Raw genomic sequence first — 18449 nt, forward strand, 5'->3', positions numbered from 1 at the left:
CAAATGGATACAAATGTAATGGACACACACAATGTATTTTATTCATATTTCTTTTTTTATTATTATTTTTATTTAGGAATTTCACGACAGACTCTTGGCCACAACAGAATATCAGTGTTTTGCTCTTTTGAGGGCAAAGCGATAAACTGAGTCGTGGCCATTTTGTGTTACTGTGGCACACGCATGAAAAAAGGAAATTGTTGTTTTATATATTTTATTTTTGTTTTTTTTTGTTGCTTTTTTTATTTTCATTCTTTTATCTCTTTTACTGTGTATTATGTGTATGTTTGTATTGTAATTTGTGTGCTGTAAGTAATGCAAATAAATTATCTATCTATCCATCTATCTATCTATCTACTCGCATTGTTTAATCATCATCATCATAACGGGTGACGTAAATTGTTCACTGCTTATATATGACATAGGTCTTTTCCATAAGGGAGGTTTTAGTAGTTGCCATACTTGGCAGGCGAGTTGACCGCAGTTAGACTTTTGGTCATGTTTTAAGTGGAATGCTGCTGCTCATCCTTCGACTTTTAAATTCCCTTAGTGATATATTTAAAATCACTTCGTCTTGTTTTATCAATATTTATTTATCTGCCGTTTTTTTAATCACTTTCCCGTGAGAGTCGTAGGAGTTGAATTAGGTAACTTAAAAGTCGAGGGATAAGCAGCAATGTCCCACTTAAAGCATCACTAAAAGCCTAATTGCGGTTGCCAAACGTGGCAACTACTGGTGAAATCCTTCTTATGGCCTATCTTCAGCAGTGGGCAGTTAACGGCTTATGTGTAATATTTATATTTTTTATAATAGCTTGGAAAACAATAATTGTATAATTTTCAGCTTGTTCGGTAATTAAATTGTTTTATTTTTATCCATTATATAATAATTTAATTCAATCTTCTATTTTAATTTTATTTTTAATTCGATAAATAATACAGAAGATTAGAAGAAGCCAGTCTCACAGACTTAAAAGCACCTAAGGTATTGCACTAGTAACAGTACAGCGTAGCGGTTCGTTCTCGCATCAAACAGCTATCATACTATTACTTCGAATGGCTTGCAACAACCAAGGAAGTCGCATCTTCACATGTGAGTAAACGACATAACTCGAACTATCAATATAGTTCGAGTTAGTTCGAGATTGCGATGTAACGATATGCGTTTGACTCAGATTAAGAACTAGTTGAACAAGATCATAATTTACCTTATCATATTTAACCTTAAATAAGATTGTTTCACAAAAATTTGTGAAATTAGGATAAAATCTGTTATTTTGATTTAAAAACTAAACTATTGAATCAATTTTGCTAAAATTTCTATGGAACCAATCTATAAGTATATCCTTTCAGATAAAAAAAAAAAAAAAGAATTTTCCAAATCGACTTACAAATAACAGAGTTATGAGGTAATAAACATTGCTATTCGTGTTTCAACCGTGAAGCAGTTGTGTTTGCATGGCTGTGTTTCAGTTTGAAGGGTGGGATATGGCAGTGAATTTACAGGGTACAGAGGAATAACACCTGAGTCCTCAGGAATAGCAATGCATGGGAGGTGTCATGGGTGAAAGAGTATACTCTATTATGTCCATGGTACTGCTCATGTCTATAGGCGACGGTTACCACTTTCCATCAGGTAGGTCGTCAGCTTATTTGCCATTCTAAGTTGTATAAAAAAAAAACTACTTCATTTTGAAATCAGCAGAAAATATAAATAAATATATCTCATACCCTTTTTTGAGTGAATCAATGGGGTTTCCATTAATTAATTTATTGTCTATTAATTTATCTTTTCTTTCTAGTTACACACAGAATAAAAAAACAACCCTAATGATATTGATTATATGTAACGATTTCATATTATCTCTCCGCCTGTGATCTCTGATCTTTAGTCAATTAACAGGGAATATTCTCAGGGAATTTATAAGCGTTTACTTATTAACATCGTTTTATATCTACGCTCGGCGTGTTCACCTGCTTCTGAGGCCAACATAACTTTAAAGGAATGCAATGTAACATCAATAAATAGTTAAATAACGTCGATAAACTGAATGTAACGAGACTCCTACCATACGGGGCGGCGAAGTATTTGGTTTTAATGGAAAAATTCCATAAAAGGTAGCGGCTAATGTTGCTATTTCGTCAAACATTGTAGGTAAACATCTTCTTTATGTGATAATTGACTTATATATACATATAATGATTAATATTATATATGTAGGGGGCAATCGAGATAATTAACTTATTTTTAATGTAACTGATACAGTTATAAAAAAAACATAGGTCAGAAATGACAAAAAATTAAGCCTTATTTATTTTGCCTGCTGATTTTCACCTCCGTACAACCCATCATAAACTAAAATTTCATCCCAACCATTTGGAGTGGCGGTCTTCCACCGTGCGTTTTTCAAGGCACTTTCTTCCATGCACAACTACTCTTTGGAATCAACTTCCAGCAGCAGTATTCCCGAACCGATATGACATCATGACCTTCAAGAAAAGAGCATATTCCCTTTTAAAAGGCCGGCAGCACACCTGCAATGCCGTTAGTGTTGTGGGTGATCATGGGCGGCGGTAGTCACTTACCATCGGGTAAACTGCATGCTCGCTTGCCCCTTGTGTTGTAAAAAAAAAATATTTAACTCTTTATTGCAATTAATGAATAAAAATGTGCAATAACGATTAGAAAATACAATTAAAAAACAGTAGGACAAAGCACAGATTTATATATAGACATAAAGATGCAAAAGGCAGTCTTGTCAATAAGGTGATCTCTTACAGTCTACCTTTAGTTAATGGAGAACAGATCAAACCTACATTACACACGATTCAAAAATTTGAAAATTAACCACATAATTGTTAAGATAATACATTTATTATATTATATTATGTCATTTTAATGATATTTCTATAAATAGAAGCTGCCTTGTAAGTACTGTATTGGGAAACGTGACTGAACAATCAATAAACATGAAATAAATCCTACAAAGGAATAGATTAAGCGAAATTGCTTCAATATACTCGTGACCTTAAATTAAGGACTATAAAACATAAGTTCACAACACAAACATCTCGCCATAGACAAACTGACAATGCTCGACAATTTGAATATAATAGAAAATTACATTCAAGATGGCTGCCGAAATGGCGAACAAAATGGCGGCCAATTTATATGCAAAAGCGTGCTTCGCAAAGGGATGCATCTGTCGGCATTTAAGGGAATAATTGCAATGGACAATGCGTCGTTTATTTTATGCATTTATGCATGCGAGTAATCACTTGGTTATGTTGTATGCAAATCTGATTGGACATATTTTTGTTACCTATATTCTTGTTATAAATTAAATTATACGTATAACTTCTTCCATCTGTCACTAATTTAGGATAATACTTTTACAAACGTATATATTTGTATGTGTATATATTTTTCACATATATATATATATATATATATATATATATATATATATATATATATATATATATATATATATATATATATATATATATATATATATATATATATATATATATATATATATATATATATATAGTCAGACAATGCTCGACAATTTGAATATAATAGAAAATTACATTCAAGATGGCTGCCGAAATGGCGAACAAAATGGCGGCCAAATTATATGCAAAAGCGTGCTTCGCAAAGGGATGCATCTGTCGGCATTTAAGGGAATAATTGCAATGGACAATGCGTCGTTTATTTTATGCATTTATGCATGCGAGTAATCACTTGGTTATGTTGTATGCAAATCTGATTGGACATATTTTTGTTACCTATATTCTTGTTATAAATTAAATTATACGTATAACTTCTTCCATCTGTCACTAATTTAGGATAATACTTTTACAAACGTATATATTTGTATGTGTATATATTTTTCACAATATATATATATATATATATATATATATAGTAGTTCTGATAGTAATAGTTATTGTTAATCTTTGAGTTTTGACAGTCACACACATACTAATGATAGCGGAATTCTAATCAAATAACCAAAATTTTTATTTTTTGACAATTTTTTTTATTTTTATTTTATTATGATTTAGCATTAAAAATTACGTACAAATTCAAATTTTCACGCGTTTACGATCAACCCCTGTTGTTTAATCGCAATTTTTATATGCCTCAATAGGGTTGCAAGATGACAATCGAATATAATAATTGTAGTATGATATATTTTCATGTATAGTTCTAGAAATAATGTATATGGTAAAACAACGTTTACCGAGTCATCTAGTATTATATAAATAAAAATATTTTTTTATGTATGAGCACGCGTAACTTTTCACAGTATATTCTGATTTGAATATTTTTTAATGCAAATATGAATTGTTGTTACAGGTAATTGCTATAAAAGGCAGACTACATATTGCAGGTAAATTATTGTAAAACAACAAACAAAAAATCAAATTAACAATGGACAAGAGGGGGAAAGGGATTGTTAGTAATGGAGACTGAGAATCCCATTGCTAGCAATATACCCAACCAGGTCGATCTCCTCGCGGTTCCCCCTGGAAACTATCATGGTTAATTTCTGATGAATTCACCATGATGGGCTAACTAGACTGTTTACATTCTCACCGATGACCCTTCACTGGTGCTCCGCCAGCGTATACCGTTAGCGCAGGGGTTACCATTCCATTTTCACCCATCAATAAAAAAAAAAACATTGTACAAGAGTCATATGAATTAGTACCTTTATCTCACTTATGTTTTGCTTCCAAGCAACTATGTTAGCATGGCTATAATTTCAATTTGAATGCCGAAATGTAGCGGTTAAATCACTAAGGAGAAGTAACATATTAAATCCCAAAAATGTCAACAAATCAATGGATATCAATGGCATCATAGCGTATTCTCTGATGGCTAAGATCCTATTCATATCCATAGAGGACGGTTACTATTTTCCACCAGATAGGTCATTATCTTGTTTGCCATTCTATCTGTACAAATATTGTAAACAGGAAAAACTTGGTTATTTCCATGGGGGACCACGTGGAGGTCGACCTGACTAGGTATATTGTTAACAATGGGACTGATAATCCGCATTACTAACAATCCCCTCCCCGCCCCGTCAATTTTGCAGTAGATATACATGTTACCTGAAAACGTATTCAGTGCAGGAACATTCGAAGAATCCTGGTACGGGCATACGATTAAATATGATTTGATTTGATTTAATTTGCGTCGGTCGTGATACTGTGATGGCAGATATAAATATGTAATGCTGTTGAACGAATTACTGGATAAACTACTAGTTCATACATTAACAGATTGTTATACGGCCGTATAACCCAACCAAATTCAGATACAACCTGCTTGCGTACTTTCTACATAAACTGTGTCGAATATATAATCCAGTAATGTAAAATTTGTTGTTGACAAGTAATTGACATATCAAACATTTTCTACAAAGTGTGATTACATGCTGAGTTTAAACTGCTAAGGTACGCGCAGTAAATTTTTTTTCTTTTTTTATGTAATACTAGTGATCCGGTAGCACAAGAGCGTTCTTTATGCCAGCCTATATGGGAGGCCTATTTTTAGCAGTAGACAGTAAACGGTTCAGGTGATGGTGATGACGATGAAAAGAAAACAACCTGATAACGATATTTCGGCATAATTTAACCCTTTTAGTGCCATTGATTTTTACTCATATCTACTTAAAAATGCCAAAGAAATCTTTGTCGTGTTGATGTCATTTACCCTTGTCTCTAAAAAAACTGTATCTCCTCCAAAAATTATCCAATTTTAATATTGTTTTTGCAGCAAGCTAAACAGCGACTGATTTTACGAGCGCTATGACGCTCGTGGCACTTTTAGTTGCAATGCGCACTAGCGCGATGGCGCTCGTCGGCACTCAAAGGGTTAAAGGTTTTGATAATATTTTATTATTGATTAATATTAGGATTTTATTATAGATCAATTGAAAAAAAAAATTAAAAGAGCGACGCAATTGCGTAACGTAGATACAAAATAAAAATCAGACGAATTAACTTCTCAATTCGTTCAAAGAGATTCCTCTTTCTACTTTTTCTTTCTTGAAAGTGGTTTTATCATAAATAGATAAATATGTAGACTCATATATATATATACATAAATATTTATTAGTATTGTATGTATAAATTAAAGATAAAAAGATTTATTAAGTTGTGTAAATATTTATAATTGTTATTTAGACATCTATTTTGTACTACTGTTGCCCACTCACTACTTCCTATGCCACTATGTTTTCTTCATCAGAGATCTTTGAGACGTAAGTTCATCATTGCTTATAGTATTTCTTATTCTTATTATTACTGTATATTACTATATAGTATTTAGTCTTAGATTATATACATAGAGTCTCGAGCCTCAAAAACGGCTCAACTTTTTGTCAACTAATAGTCAAACTCAATTTTTTTATCAGTATTATATACGTTTACGCATAAAATGTATCTTGATGTGTTATTTAATAAATAAAATGAGTGTTTACGCGTTAAAAAAAATGCAGAATTTATAACACAAAATAAATATAGAATTTTTTTTTAATGGATGACAATGGAATGGTAACCCCACCCGCGCTATCGGTATACACCGGCGGGGCACCAGTGAAGGATGATAGGTTAGTATGAAGCAGGTCAGTTAGCCCATCGTGACGAATTCAACAAGAATTGTTCACGATGGTTTCCAGAGGGAACCACGTGGAGGTCGACCTAATAAGGCATATTGCTAGCAGTGGGGCTGTCAAACTCATTGCTAACAATCCCTTTCCCCCCAAATATAGAAGTTATAAAGTAACACTAATAAGTACTTACGAGTATCAAGATCAAGTGTATGAAAAAAAGTTGACCCATTTTTCTCGAAGCATTTCTATGGAGACACTCTGTCTGTATAATCTAAGATTTCAGTATAATAAACAATATTATATGGATTACGTCATAAGTTACGAATTTCCGAATTCGTCCATCGCCTCATGTTACATTAACTGACTGCGAGTTACTGTAATTATTATCAAAACTACTATAGAGCGATCTAAAGTGTCAGTAACCTATACATTACGACGCCTTACATTGTTCATATAAATCACGAATTTGTAATTAAACCTATGATTTTGATCCAACACTTTCTAATGTTATAATTTTTTTTTTCTATAGACATTATTAAATAATAATATATAATAATAATAATTTTTAGATTTTTTGGTCCATTAAATATAATATGTATTTTAAAATTGTTAGTGCTACGCATTCATTTCAATCTTGTATTAAGTAATCAAAGATTACAAAGGCAATTTTGATGAGTCATTCTTTATGTATATAATTTATATTTGCTATAAAGTTCCGGCATAGAATAGGCCACTCCTTCCTTTCCCGTGGGCGTCGTGAGAGTCGACTAAAGAAGGCGAGGGAGGACTCTTTAAAATATCTCCAAAGCTTAACTGCGATTGGTAGGGGGGGAAAGGGATTGTTAGTAATGGAGACTGAGAATCCCATTGCTAGCAATATACCCAACCAGGTCGACCTCCTCGAGGTTCCTTCTGGAAACTGTCATGGTTTATTCCTGATGCATTCATCATGATGGGCTAACTGGCCTGTTTTCATTCTCATCTATCACCCTTCACTGGTGCTCCGCCAGCGTATCCCGTTATCGCAGGCGGGGTTACCATTCCATTTACACCCATTAAGAAAAAACTGCGATTGCTAATCCGCACAAGCGTGGCAACTATTGGCTTAACCCTCTAGGAGGAGGCTTTTGTTCGACAGTAGACAGTTAAGAGCTGATGTGATAATTCTTTATCTAATAAAATAAAAAGGCAAGTAGACGAAATCTGTACATAGGAGATGTTTCTTACATTATGAGTCGTTTTAACAAGACCAATATCGAAAAATAATTTGCAAAAGTATTGTGTCTGTCTACCTTATGCTTGCTTCAGTATCACGCAAAAAATATTGCACCAAATTAAATGTTATTTTCATGTTTTTTGCTTTTAATGCTTTTAACATTAAGTCCGCCATGTACACATGTTTGTACTAATGAATAAATAAATAAATAAATAAATATTTTTGTACCTGAAAGTCTAACTTAAAATCTGGTGTATGTTTTATCTTAATATATGACCAGAGGGAGACTTTGTACAACAGTCGTTTGCTTGGGTACCTCTGTCACATTCATGTGTCTACCGTGAAGCAGTTGTTTGCATAACTGTGTTTATATTACCCACCCTTATAAAATACTGTAATGTTGAACTACTGATTGTTGAACACTGTGGCAGATGTTTATCCACCTTGGTTAATGGCAGGCTAAATACTTTAATCATATGATAATACCTAATTTAATTTGACCACATTGTGAAATTCTCGTGAATATTAATTAAGATACCGTAATGAGTCGATACATTGGAATCAAGATGGACCCACGGTTAATTGACGATAAACCGCGCACCGGCCACGTATCTCAGTAACGCAATCTCTGAGCGTAATGAAATGGAATAGATAAATTAAGGATGGACGGCCACGTGAGTGGAATTCTTTACCCACTTCAAAAAGGAAGAGTTCTTAGTTTTTATGTTACGTTGGTGTCTTCGATAGCGAATGTAAATTTTATTGAATACAACAAAAGAAAGTCTTCGGTGGTAATCTGCTTGCATATATTTTATTTTATTTAAATAGGATTAAATGAAAATGTAAACAGAGGGAGACTTTGTACAAAAGTCGATTGCTTGGGTACCTCTGTCCCATTCGTTTTTCAACCGTGAAGCAGTTGTGTTTGCATGGCTGTGTTTCGGTTTGAAGGGTGGGATATGGCGTGAATTTACTGCGTATAGAGGATTAACACCTCAGACCTCATGAATGGCAACGCATGGGGGATATCGTGGGCGAAACAGTATACTCTGTTATGTCCATGGTACTGCTCATGTCTGTAGGCGACGTTTACCACTTTCCATCAGGTGGGCCGTCAGCTTGTTTGCCATTATAAGTAGTATAAAAAAAACTACTTATTTATATTATTATCCAACATTGTTGCAGTCGATGTTACAAAGTGGCCGTTCTGCCTTGACCGTTGTCACGGTACGGATAATGTTTTTTTTTATTTCACTCCTCACGCGGCACGGGAAACCCACTTGTTGGAATCGCACGCGATCTCGTAAACTGTCTGTTTAATGTAATGAAGATAGAAACGGTCTTAAAATAAAACTTTAATTAGGGTGACTATTATTCAGACTTCTAAAAAAAGATATTGTCGATTTGTCTGTTATATATATATATATATATATATATATATATATATATATATATATTTATTAAAAATAAGACTTCAATTCATATTACTCATTGCGTCATAGACAAACATTACGCTCCTTTTGTTGAAAGTCATAGATACATAAAGATAGCCAATAACGCGTGATGCTTGACGCTTATGAGGGAGCGAATTGACCGATCTTTTCACATACAAAGTCGCTTATGCTCCGGCATATTTCCAAAAAGCCCATCATTGCTACAAAAGTGTACTAAAACTTGTTTCTATACTTATAAAACACAAGAAATTCTATACTAGCGAATAATTCAAAATGTTACTCTAAATTCTAATTTTAAATTAATTTTAATAGTGTTCTATATTTAAATACCACAATTGTTCTAGTACCGAGATTAGTGATTGACGTAACAGTATTTTATACATTTATCGATATTTAAAATCGTGTCAGATTGATTCGATATAAAAATCTCTCTGAACTTTGGCTTCATTATATTAAGAAATACGTATTATAGATTAGTATATTTCATGAACATTTTGTAGATATTACAATTACGCGAGCAATGAGAACCAATGTATATCGATATCGGTTTGTAATGACAATGCTAGCAATCCCTAGATCAATAGATAATGTCAAGTTGACACTTGTCATATGACAGATGAGTGGCGACATCCGGTCCCCATATAAAGCGCATAGATAGAGCGATGCCGACGATCGACTAGAAAGACGTTTTTCAAACGATACCTAAATATTTCACCATCGCCGTGGATATTGTGCTAAATTCCGTTCCGCCGAGTCGTCACTTGCGCACTACTTACACACTGTTTACGCGCTTTCCCTCAAATCATTTCGTCAAATCATATCAAAAGTCATAAGTAATAAATGTATGTAACTTGGCGGATACGAGTACAATCTTTAGCATTAAGGGTGTAATGTATCAGAGAAACTGGGTTTTACTTTTCCAATTTATTTTCCAAATAATTTAAAGAAATCCACAAAAATTGATAATCTACTTTTATTTTGTTATTCTTCATTGTCCAACTGTGTTATTGTGTTATAACAAAGTTGGACGCACTGTGTTAGCAGGAGGGTGTCAAAAGTTAATAAATAATATTTTTTTTTTATTAAAGGTAACTAGGAACCACACAATTTTGGCACAATATTAATTTGTACCAAATCTAAACCATTAAATTAAATTAATATATTAATTGACGTCAATGTCAATATTAATGTTTTGTTAGCCAGCATTTATTGTTTTACTATCTGTATTTCTTTAAAATATTGTAATTCACCAGTAGTGAAACTGAACATTTTTTTCCAAAGAAAAAATAGTTTGGAAAACTTCTGTATCACCGGTAAAAGTCTCTTGAAAGGATAATTATTACGATTTCACTTTGTATACATATTTACATGCACATGTACACCATAAATACATACAATCTCTACACATCGTCACTCTGGTAAATATAGAATTATTAAACGAAATTTGCATCATAAACGCGTCGGAAAGCCACAAACCGTTTTCACCTTCATTCATACCCGTATTTATATCTTATTCAACTCGAACAATACTCGTGCCTATTAACCTTAGAAATCGAAAATTACTTTTTTCAATCCCTCTCTTTCTTGCACACTGTTATTCAGATATATCCGTCTTGTTCTAAGGTCGCAGTGAGTCGTCACTATTTCGGATGTTCTTTCCTTTTATTTGACAGTGACTTGTCATTTGTACAGAGAAAGTGCCATAGTCTCAAATATGTGCAATATTAACCGCAAATTTTGTTAAATACCCATTAAGATGGTTTTTGATTAACATAAACTAAGTTTTTAGTTCAAATCGGTATTGAGGTTATTGTGGTAATGCTATAAATTGACGATGTAAAGACCGGAGAACGTTTTTAGTTTTCTTAAATCATGTATCAGAGGGAGAATTTGTATAAGCCTTTTATATGCATACATATGTCCCACGAGTATTTCTGCTGTGAAGCAACTGTTTTTGCTGACTAAAGGATGCGATCATCTATACCATCGCCATATCTGTTGAATCATTATCATCACGGCTGAATATAGGCTTCTCCTATAGGGAGGTTTTGCCAGTAGTTGCCAAGCAAGGCGACTTGCCTGTCAAGGTGAGTTGGCAACTGCAGTTAGGCTTTGGTGACGTTTTGAGAAGAACGGTACTACCTTCCTTCCTTCATCCTTCGAGCAATAAGTTTCCTTCGTCGCCTCTAATGACATCAAAGGGTAGGATATAAACGTGAAATCACAAGATACGAAAGCATATCATTCAAGAATGAATAGTCATCAAGTATAGCAACCCAATGTGGGACACCATGGATGTCACAGTTTATTCTGTGGTATCTATTGTGGTATTCATGTTTATTCCATAGTCGACAATTACCACATTTCTTCTGGTAGATCGTTAAAAAATTTGTCGTTCCAAGTTCCAAATGTTTGTGCGCTTTTTTTTGTTTTCTGGCCGTTAATGGAATGGTAACACCGCCTGCGCTATCGGTATTGTCTGGCAGACACAAGTGAAGAATAATAGATGACCACGATGGTTTCTAGGAGGAATCGCGTGGAGGTCGACCTGATAGGGTGTATTGCTAACAACGAGGCAGTTAGACTCTATTACTAACAATCCCCTTTCCCCCTTGAAAAGGCAAGTCAGTTAGCCCATCTTGATGAATATACTTGGAATTTAGCATGATGGTTTCCAGAGAGAACCATAGGGAGGTCGACTTGGTTAGGTATATAGCTAACAATAGGCAGTAGTACACTCTATTACTGACAATCCCTTGACCCAAGTTTGTGTGCTTTTTTTTTATTGGATGAAAATGGAGTGGTAACCCCGCCTGCGCTAACGGGATACACTGGCGGAGCACCAGTTAAGGGTGATAGATGAGAATGAAAACAGGCCAGTTAGCCCATCATGATGAATTCATCAGGAATTAACCATGATAGTTTCCAGGGGGAACCGCGAGGAGGTCGACCTGGTTGGGTATATTGCTAGCAATGGGATTCTCAGTCTCCATTACTAACAATCCCTTTCCCCCCTCGACCTGGTATTTCTGGATTGAGATGTTATCGCTCTAAGTTCCCAAATAATATGAACATACTATTTTAGGGAAATTTGTTTAGTTTCATGAATACTAATGGCTTTTAGTTTGTTATATCCATTTTATAATATTGTATAGCTATACAATTGATTGGGTACCATATAAAGATGCCATATCAAGTATTAATCTACGTATAATATATTACCGGAAATGTTTATGCACTTACATAATCCATCTCAATGCAAATTAAAACAAATTAACATAAAAAGATTTTTATTAATTAAACATCGTTAGGGCGCGCGCCCACGGACGCTCAGTCGCGTGACGACTTTTTATTTCATGTTCTTGTTCGATTGTAAATAATTTTGTTTGAAATACTACAGTATTTAAAAGCATTGCCGGAGAAAGACGTGAACGTTGCCTATATGCATCTGTGACATCAATACTATATAAACGAAAGCATGTTTGTTTGATGATAAATAATACCTGAGTCCTCAGGAATGGCAACGCATGGGGGTATCATGGGCGAAACAGTGTACTCTGTTATGTCCATGGTACTGCTCATGTCTATAGGCGACGGCTACCACTTTCCATCAGGTGGGCCATCAGCTTGTTTGCCATTCTAAGTTGTATAAAAAAAAAACATTTTACTAAAGTTAAAACGACTGAATTAGACAAAAAAATGCAAAAGCCTATAAAATGTTAAAAATATTTTAATACCAAACCTTGCTTTTGAAAATCATAAATTATTAATAGGTTAAAAACATAACTTCCACTAAAACTGTAGGAATAATTTACTGATAGTATTTCTACTGTAGTATGTTACTGGGAATACACATAGCTCTCATAGTAAAGGGATTCGATTCGATGGGATTCGAATCCCATCGAATTGCCAGAAGGTATTACTTCAACCTGTTTATAGTTTACCCTATAACATGTCCTATGCTGTATGAAGTCTCCTATTATCTTTATAATCACTATATGGACACATGCAATGCCGTAGGTGTTGTGGGTGACCATGGGCGGCGGTAGTCACTTACCATCAGGTGAGCCGCATGCTCGTTTGCCCCCTGTGTTGTAAAAAAAAAAACGATCATTTTGACACAACTAAATGATTATACTACTCAAAAGAATTATATTTATTTACTATTATAATAGGTTAAAATGCAATCTGGATAAAAATGTAGTTGTTTCTGAACCCTTCATACACCGTTAACGTAACTGCGCTCTTTCTTTTGATACAAATGTTTCATATCGAAACCACAAATTGCCAGTATATTGGGAATTGATAAACACTTTTAGATATAAATGCGAGAGTTTGTAAATATGGATGTTTGTTATTCTTTCACACAAAAACTATTACACATATTCGAATGAAATTTGGTACACAGATAGATTATATCCTAACTTGGCATATAGGATACATTATATACTGATTTCTGTGTGAAAAGTCATATAATACACAAAATGGGCGAGTATAATCAGGACTATCCGAGCGCACGTACCAAACCGGTTATAAAAAGACACCGTTTGTCGTATCTCCTCACTTTCAGAGCACTTCTCTCGATAATAAGTCGAGTCTGGGGATTCTTGGCGTCGATATATCTAGCGACGTCCAGTTTTGCGGTCATCTGGAGGAAAAAGCTAAGTTAGCTTTCAAAAAGTTGGGGGTGCTCAATGACATATTATAATGGCATATATGGGCAGGAGCGCCACAGTACCAACTCCTTCCGTTAGACCACATTCAAAGTCGGGCAGCTCGAATTGTTAACGATTGGCGCCTTACAGTCCGGCTCGACCCACTGAAACTGCGTAGAGATGTTGTATCTCTATGTATCTTCTATCGAATTTATCATGGTGAGTGCTCTGAGGAATTGTTCGGATTGATACCTGCTGCTAATTTTCACCATTGTTCAACCCGCCATAAACTAAAATTTCATCCCAACCATCGGACGAGTGGCAATCCTCCACCGTGCGTTTTTCAAGGCACTCTTCCACGCAGAACCACTCTTTGGAATCAACTTCCAGCAGCAGTAGTTCTGAGCCGATACGACAAAAAGGCCGGCAGCACACCTGCAATGCCTGTGGAGTACAGGCCACATATATTATTTATAGCTATATTATTATTTACCAAATTCGAAATTGACACGCATATCTATTGTTTTCCTTTTGGCTTCCCTTTACGGTCCTAGTCTTCTAAGTTCCTTTGACTATTATATACATATTTCCAATTTCCATTCCTGGTTTCCTTTGTCGCCCACAATGCCGTTAGTGTTGTGGGTGATCATGGGCGGCGGTAGTCACTTACCACCAGGTGAGCCGCATGCTCGTTTGCCCCCTGTGTTGTTAAAAAAACAGGTTATTATGACGGAATTGAAAAACTGCAAGATCAATGTAATAATAAATAAAATACAAATAACGTTATTACTTCACGCTTATACCATCTGTTGAGCATTCACAGTCTGTTTGACATTTTCATTCTGTAAAAAAGTCGCGTGTCACTGCGACAAATCGCCCACGTGCGTTGCCCTTTCCCCTCAGTGTCGTGAGCACTATCGCTTTTTTAAATCACCTGTGTTAATCATTCATTCTGCATATTATTTTAGAATGATAAAAATCTTACCATTAATTCAACTTAATTTGCATTTAAGTTGACCTAATCCGTTATAAAAAATGTCTTTTATTCAACTTTATGTCTTAGTTAACAAATGTATGTCTATGTTTACTTTTTATAATGAATTAAAACACGTTAATCGTTATCTAGTATGAAGCTTATATAAGCATAAAGTTGTTTTTTTTTTTCTGTGGATGATAGTGAAATGGTAACCCCGCCTGCGCTAACGGTATACACTGGCAGAGCACCAGTGATGGATGATAAGTGGGAACGAAAAGGCAGTTCAGTTAGCCCATCTTGACAAGTTCAACCATAAATTAGTCATGATGGTTTTCAGGGGGAACCGCGTGGAGGTCGACCTGATAGTATATATTAATAGCAATAGGGACTAACCTCCCAATTGATAACAATCCCTTCCCCCCTGTTAAATCAGTTGTTATTACATTAAAATAGATCCAGATCCATAAAGCAGGTCAGTTGGCCCATGATCACGAATTCATTAAGAATTCATCTAAATGGCTTCCAGGAGAAACCGCGTGGAGGTCGACCTGATTATACCTGACCTATTAGAGCCCCAATACTAACAATCCCTTGCCGCCACAGTTATTACATTAAAATATTCCGTTTGTTTACATTTTTCATTAAATTCGATTGAAACATACTGTAACTGCAGTAATTTGATGCTATTTTTTCCTCTAAAGGAAAATGGTATTTAATTAAAATGAATTTCCTTTCCACTCCTATTATATAATCTACAAAATTGATTAATTAAATTATCGAAATATTGATCCTTATTTATATGAGCCTTAAAGTCGAATATCACATACGGATGCGTTAATCCTTAATTTTTATTACATAACTATTATTAAAGTTTCACAAATAAACAAGGAAATACTGATTTCCGTCAATTTTATAAATCGAACACTCTTGAATCGTTATTACCACTTCCCAATATTTTTTTACTCAAGAGAGACGAACTATGAACGCATTATTATTAACACAGCCACGTGGTCCCGGCATAGAATAGGCCACCTCTCCCTTTCCCGTGGGTGTCGTAAGAGGCGACTAAAGGAAGGCGAGGGATGGGCAGCAGCGTCCCTCTTAAGACATCTTCAAAGCCTAACTGCGGTTGTTAATCCATATGCCAAGCGTGGCAACTACTGGCAAAACTCCCCAACGGAATGGCTTATGTTCAGCAGTGGACAGTTAAAAGCTGATATGATGATGATGTAGTGACCTTCCTGAGGACTCAGGTATTATTCCTCTGTACCCTGTAAATTTACTGCCATATCCCACCCTTCAAACCCAAACACAGCCATGCAAACACAACTGCTTCACGGTTAAAACACGAATTGGACAGAGGTACCCAAGCAATCGACTTTTGTACAAAGTCTCCCTCTTGTGCAGTCCTTCGTTTTTCTTGGAAACTTTTTGGCCATAAGTCACCGTATTGAGCAAGCGGGTTGGTGATTGGAGTTTTTATATTGAAAGGGGTGTGGAGGAAGGGATGGGATGTCACTATGTGGAAGGATGTGGATGTTTATGTTTTATGTTGGCAAGCCATCAAGTAACGATACCATATTCCCACGAATACCTTAAAAAATATAGTCGAATTGAACCCCCTTCTTTCTAACTCGGTTAAAATTAACCATTAGATAGTAATAATCATCCATTTGACCCAAGTATACATTTACTAAGACCGCACGCTTCAAACGACCATAATAATTTAGTATATTTGCTATAATTTCTTCATTACAAGAAAATTATAGACATAAATGCTTTATAACTTTTTGGGGTTCCACAAATAGTTCGAATAGGCCACAACGAACATTATAGAATGCTGCAACATTTTTAACGAGATTTTTTATATGATAACCTAATTTTCTATACTTAACACAATTAGTAAAAGAAAACAGGTTCATGTTTTTTACAAGTCTGCTAATTTACCTGATTACCTATTTTTTTAAATATAGATCATTAAGTTTAGGTAACAGGTATGATAATAGTTGAAAAAACGTACCTTCCTACAGCTCAATCCAATGGGAATCGAACCCATATCTTTAACAGAAGGAAAATTTTTTTATGGGTGAAAATGATACGGTAACCCCGCCTGCGCTAACGGGATACGCTGGCGGAGCACCAGTGAAGGGTGATAGATGAGAATGAAAACAGGCCAGTTAGCCCATCATGATGAATTCATCAGGAATTAACCATGATAGTTTCCAGGGGGAACGGCGAGGAGGTCGACCTAGTTGGGTATATTGCTAGCAATGAGATTCTCAGTCTCCATTACTAACAATCCCTTTCCCCCCACAGAAGGAATATTATCAGTTGACAAACTTTTAATATGTTATTACATTTAGTTAATTAACTTTGCATTGTTTACATATATTTTAAATAGACAATCGGAACTTAACGTCGGTAATAAAGAAGCAGGTATGTAGGTACTATTTACCTGTAAAAGCTTTTACATCGCGTTAAGTCGCGATTGCGTATTTTAAATATATTTTGTATATATTATGTTACGTTTCTCTTAATCAAGATAAAGCCTATTAACGATTCAACCTATTATTTAATAACAATTTGTCTCGGTTTCCCACGGGTAAATATGCTCTCCAAAAGAGTGTATTAAGATTACTTTTTTTTTTTACAACTTAGAATAGCAAACAAGCTGATGGTCCACCTAATGGAAAGTGGTAACCTTCGCCTACAGACATGAGCAGTACCATGGACATAACAGAGTATACTGTTTCATTCATGATACCTCCCATGCGTTGCCATTCCTGAGGACTCAGGTATTATTTCTCTGTACCAAGTAATTAATTCACGCCATATCCTTCAAACCGAAACACAGCCATGCAAACACAGCTGCTTCACGGTTGGAACACGAATGGGACAGAGGTACCCAAGCAATCAATTAAATAGATTGCACAGTAAGTTGAGATTTTTCATGAATTTCATAGGTCAGCGTAGAGTACACTGACCTTTAGCTGTCTCAACACAAAGCGAATTAGGGTCAATTTTCAAGCTTTGCACTTTTGTTATATATTCACACATATGTCTGCACACTCTCCTTAAACGTCGACTATTTTCGATTGTGAAATTCACATATTATAATTCATTATTGTAGCTTTGAGAATAATAAATTTCATGCGGAACCCATTCAATTTGTTACACTCTTTTTTTTTATTTAATAGTGTATAACATGCGAAGAGGTGTTTAGTAACGCGTGCTCTATTGTTTTTTATGGGATATAATTTTGTAAATTCCACTTATTACATTAAAACTCTTTATATTTTATTCTAAATGGCAATGAAGGTTAACATTTAACTTGATTTAAAGCAAATTACCAAAGTACCGTATTGCACCAAGTAAAACGATTAGACTTGAAACCCAGAGATGGACATAAAATATTTTATGGCGCCATACTCGTTAATAGCACACAAAGTCGCGGGTATTAAGTTTTAGTAACAACATCCAAACATTTATACAAAAATTTTAATGGACTTTACAACT

General features: G+C 34.8%; 1 protein-coding gene across 4 annotated transcripts in view; it reads left to right on the forward strand.

Annotated features, from left to right (window-relative positions):
* Positions 1–18449, forward strand: part of LOC113509559 (uncharacterized) — a 188818-nt gene that overhangs the window by 93727 nt on the left and 76642 nt on the right. The window contains exon 2 of one of the 4 annotated variants that reach the window (XM_052903350.1): positions 4367–4400. The exons of the other annotated variants lie outside the window; for them this stretch is intronic. The gene's annotated coding sequence lies outside the window, so the exon portion shown is untranslated. The remainder of the gene's footprint in view (positions 1–4366; positions 4401–18449) is intronic. 4 annotated transcript variants of the gene reach the window in all.

This window comes from Galleria mellonella, unplaced genomic scaffold (genome assembly GCF_026898425.1).
Source record: "Galleria mellonella isolate WM207_F2 unplaced genomic scaffold, CSIRO_AGI_GalMel_v1 utg139, whole genome shotgun sequence".
In the NCBI taxonomy this organism is placed as follows: domain Eukaryota; kingdom Metazoa; phylum Arthropoda; class Insecta; order Lepidoptera; family Pyralidae; genus Galleria; species Galleria mellonella.